This window comes from Sinocyclocheilus grahami, unplaced genomic scaffold, assembly GCF_001515645.1.
Source record: "Sinocyclocheilus grahami isolate Dianchi unplaced genomic scaffold, SAMN03320097.WGS_v1.1 scaffold1593.1, whole genome shotgun sequence".
Classification (NCBI taxonomy): Eukaryota; Metazoa; Chordata; class Actinopteri; order Cypriniformes; family Cyprinidae; genus Sinocyclocheilus; species Sinocyclocheilus grahami.
Genome location: NW_015506772.1, coordinates 4174 through 8710, shown reverse-complemented (window position 1 = coordinate 8710; position 4537 = coordinate 4174). Strand labels below are relative to the sequence as shown.

Here is a 4537-nt window from a genome sequence, read left to right as displayed (position 1 = left end):
GTTAGAAGAATGGCATCTATGCTAATATTAGTCTGTTTCTCTCTTATTCCGAGGTCACCGTAGCCAACAGATCCAGTCTGTATTCAGATCAGATGGTGACTGCATTCACCCGGATTCAGTACGTATCCAGACCAGATGGTGGATCAGCTGCTAGAGAGGACCTCTACAGCCCTGAATGTCAGCGGAGATCAGGACAACTAGATGAGCCCCAGATACAGATCCCCAGTGAAGACCTTGTCTCAGACGGCCACCGGGACAAGACCACAGGAACCAGATGAGTCCTCTGCACAATCTGACTTTGCTGCAGCCTGGAATTGAACTGCTGGTCTCGTCTGGTCAGAGGAGAACTGGCCTCCGACTGAGCCTGGTTTCTTCCAAGGTTTTTTCTCCATTCTGTCACCGATGGAGTTTTGGTTCCTTGCCGCTGTCGCCTCTGGCTTGCTTAGTTGGGGACACTTCATTTCCAGCGATATCGTGGACTTGATTGCACAGATACTATTTAAACTGAACTGAATTCAATAATGAACTGCCTTTAACAGTAGTTTAGAGTGTTTCTCCAGTAAAGCTCTTTCAGTGTAACAGCTTCAGCTGGAGCTTCTCGTGTCAGATCTGGACTGATTTTGATCAAGTAAAGGTCAGAATAACTGCAGTAATATCTCCAGATGAACACTTACTGCACTGAAGCAGCTCAGCTTTACTTGATTCTCCATCAATCATGTTTTAGAGTCTCAAATCTGATCCTCAGGATCTTTTGAGGAGCGTTTGTTTCCAGAAGCTTTACTTTCACTGTTCCTCAGCGGAGGAATGATCTTCACAAGCCTCCAGAACATCTCACATCTTCTGAGGAGCCTTTATTTCTTCAGCTCTCAATCACTGCATTATATGTTTGGAGCATTTCACTCTCATCTTATTATTGCTGGAGATACAGAGCCACGACTAATATTTAGAGCATTTAATATCAGTATCTGCTGCACTGTTAGAAAGCTCTCACTGATATATATATATATTTCTGACTATGATTTGATATGTCAGGCTTTACAGGATTAAATGAATCTGACCAGCACATTATTGCTCTTATCGCTGCTTAAACGGAGGAAAACGATTCTAAACTTCCAGACTGGTTGGTTGATGTTATGATATGTATAATCTGTTATGATGAGATATTATTGCAGCTCTTTTGTTCTGATCCGAGCGGGGGCGCGCACACGGGCACGCGCAGCTGTGAGCGGCACAAAGAGCATCTGAGACGAGTTACTGTAAATACTGTAAATACTGTACATCTCCATCACCACAGAAACATGCAGAGAAATCACAGCGGCTGACAAAAGCTAGTGCTGCATGACCATGTAGCCTGAATATAATATCGGGTGGCTCTGACAGCAGCATGCAGTGTTACAGTAACATCAGCACTGACAGCAGTATACAGCACTGTTACTGTTTCACGAGCCTCTCGTGTCAGCGGATCTCACAACAACAGACAACCGTCATGTTTGACAGAAACAGAGAGATTGTGTTCCGAATCAATCACGACAAACACCGACAGACAGAGAAACACAAACCCACCGTCACACCCGCATCCCGGTGAACAACGCCTTCATCCTCCTCCTCCTCCTCCTCAGTGTTGCCCACCGGTCTCTCTCTCTCTCTCGCGCTCTCTCTCTCTCTCTCTCTCTCTCTCTCTCTCACACACTCACACACACAGACACACTCTCTCTCTCTCTCTCTCTCTCTCTCTCTCTCAGCATATTTGTCCCGTTACCGGAGAACAATGAATCGCAATGTGCACGAGTGATGTCATAAGAATCAGTTTTTCAAAATTACATCATCTGAAAGCTTTCCATTGATGTATGATTTGTTAGGAGAGGACAATATTTGAAAATCTGGAATCTGAGGGTGCAAAAAAATCTAAATATTGAGAAAATTTCCTTTATAGCGACAAAAGTTGTCCAAATTAAGTTCTTAGCCTTAACAATATACCTGTGTAAGTACATGTAACTTGTAACAAGGGGTGTGTGTGTGTGTGTGTGTGAGTGCGTGAGTGTGTGTGTTGTTTGTCTGTGGTTCAGCAGATGTGATCTAACAGATGACTGTTTTTCTCTCATCTATATGAAGATTAAAATCTGTTGACCTCTTTTCCTCTAATCCCTTTCTTTCATTGTGTCCTTCACTAACAGACTGCTGTGTAATTAACCGAGCATTTCATTAAAGTGTGTATGTGTGTGTATGTATGTGTGTGTGTGTGTGTGTGTGAGTCTGTGTATGTGTGTTACTCACCGGCCGTCTGTCTGTCTCTGTGTGCAGATCATCATCATCATCGTCTGTCCGTCAGGATCATGTGAGATTCACACTCAAACTCCTCTGGATTTTCTCAGGATCTGCGTTTCCCTCTTCATTCTGTCTGTACAGGAACAATGATCACTTCCTCTCGCACACACACACACACACACACACACACACACACACACACACACTCACTCACCTCAATACAATCTGACAGCAAATGCTCTTAATGTGTGAACGCACCATTAACAACTTAAATCCAGTGAAAACTTCACACAAGCACAGAATGCTCACAACTCAGACACACACACAGGTTTGGCTTTGCCGGTCTATTGTTCATATTTCCTGTTTTCTAACCTCATATCTGAGTGTGTGTGTGTGTGTGTGTGTGTGTATTTATTATTATTATTGTGTGTGTCCTGTACTCTCTCTCTCTCTTTGTCCTAGTGCAGCAACAGGAAGCAGCTCTGACTTACTGCTCACACACACACACACACACACACATTGTGTTTGATATGAGATCATCAGTGACTGTTCTAATTTAATGGAGAGATGCAGTGAGTGTGAGGCTGTGTGTGTGAGTGACTGAGTGAGTGAGTGTGTGTGTGTGTGTCTGTGAATGTCTGTGAGTGTGTGTGTGTGTGAGTGTGTGTGTGTGTGTCTGTGAATGTCTGTGAGTGTGTGTGTGTGTGTGTGTGAGTGTCTGTGTGTGTGTGTGTGTGAGAGTGTCTGTGTGTGTAAGTGTCTGTGTGTGTGTGTGTGTGAGAGTGTCTGTGTGTGTAAGTGTCTGTGTGTGTGTGTGTGTGAGAGTGTCTGTGTGTGTAAGTGTCTGTGTGTGTGTGTGTGTGAGAGTGTCTGTGTGTGTAAGTGTCTGTGTGTGTGTGTGTGTGAGAGTGTCTGTGTGTGTAAGTGTCTGTGTGTGTGTGTGTGTGAGAGTGTCTGTGTGTGTAAGTGTCTGTGTGTGTGTGTGTGTGAGAGTGTCTGTGTGTGTAAGTGTCTGTGTGTGTGTGTGTGTGAGAGTGTCTGTGTGTGTAAGTGTCTGTGTGTGTGTGTGTGTGAGAGTGTCTGTGTGTGTAAGTGTCTGTGTGTGTGTGTGTGTGAGAGTGTCTGTGTGTGTAAGTGTCTGTGTGTGTGTGTGTGTGAGAGTGTCTGTGTGTGTAAGTGTCTGTGTGTGTGTGTGTGTGAGAGTGTCTGTGTGTGTAAGTGTCTGTGTGTGTGTGTGTGTGAGAGTGTCTGTGTGTGTAAGTGTCTGTGTGTGTGTGTGTGTGAGAGTGTCTGTGTGTGTAAGTGTCTGTGTGTGTGTGTGTGTGAGAGTGTCTGTGTGTGTAAGTGTCTGTGTGTGTGTGTGTGTGAGAGTGTCTGTGTGTGTAAGTGTCTGTGTGTGTGTGTGTGTGAGAGTGTCTGTGTGTGTAAGTGTCTGTGTGTGTGTGTGTGTGAGAGTGTCTGTGTGTGTAAGTGTCTGTGTGTGTGTGTGTGTGAGAGTGTCTGTGTGTGTAAGTGTCTGTGTGTGTGTGTGTGTGAGAGTGTCTGTGTGTGTAAGTGTCTGTGTGTGTGTGTGTGTGAGAGTGTCTGTGTGTGTAAGTGTCTGTGTGTGTGTGTGTGTGAGAGTGTGAGTGTGTGTGTGTGTGCCTGTTCTGGTATATATGGTTTATGAGGACACTTCCTGTGTCCCAGTAAACCCCGTATAGTAAAATATAACTCAATTAATTTGCTGCGCTGTATCATCGTCCGAGTTTGCTAACGGTGGTTTAATGTGGTTTTTTGTCCATACATGTAAAGACAATGTTATTTGGCTCACGCATTCTTCAAAATATCTTCTTTCATGTTCCATAGGTTTGGAAAGGCAGAATGATCCTTTTTTGGATGGATTATTCCTTTAAGCAAAGACATGCGCATAAACAGAAAGATTCAACATGATCTTTAAAAACAGTCTGAAACAAGAGCCAGAATTGACTGAGACTCCAAACAAATGGTGTGTGTGTGTGTGTGTGTGTCTGTGAATGTCTGTGAGTGTGTGTGTGAGTGTGTGTGTGTCTGTGTCTGTGTCTGTGTGAGTCTGTGAGTGTCTGTGAGTGTGAGTGTGTGTGTGTGTGTGTGAGTGTGAGTGTGAGTGTGAGTGTGTGTGTGTGTGTGTGTATGTGAGTGTGTGTGTGTGTGTGTGTATGTGAGTGTGTGTGTGTGTGTGTGTATGTGAGTGTGTGTGTGTGTGTGTGTATGTGAGTGTGTGTGTGTGTGTGTGTGTGTGTGTGTGTGTGTG

At 44.4% G+C, this 4537-nt stretch overlaps 2 protein-coding genes across 2 annotated transcripts in view; both read right to left on the bottom strand.

Annotated features, from left to right (window-relative positions):
• Window positions 1-1614, bottom strand: part of LOC107571432 (phosphatidylinositol 4,5-bisphosphate 3-kinase catalytic subunit alpha isoform) — a 25098-nt gene extending 23484 nt beyond the window's left edge. Inside the window, exon 1 of the mRNA XM_016257759.1 lies at window positions 1564-1614. The gene's annotated coding sequence lies outside the window, so the exon portion shown is untranslated. The remainder of the gene's footprint in view (window positions 1-1563) is intronic.
• Window positions 1-2594, bottom strand: part of LOC107571428 (phosphatidylinositol 4,5-bisphosphate 3-kinase catalytic subunit alpha isoform-like) — a 5048-nt gene extending 2454 nt beyond the window's left edge. The window contains exon 1 of the mRNA XM_016257753.1: window positions 2275-2594. The gene's annotated coding sequence lies outside the window, so the exon portion shown is untranslated. The remainder of the gene's footprint in view (window positions 1-2274) is intronic.
• Window positions 2595-4537: the final 1943 nt, after the last annotated feature.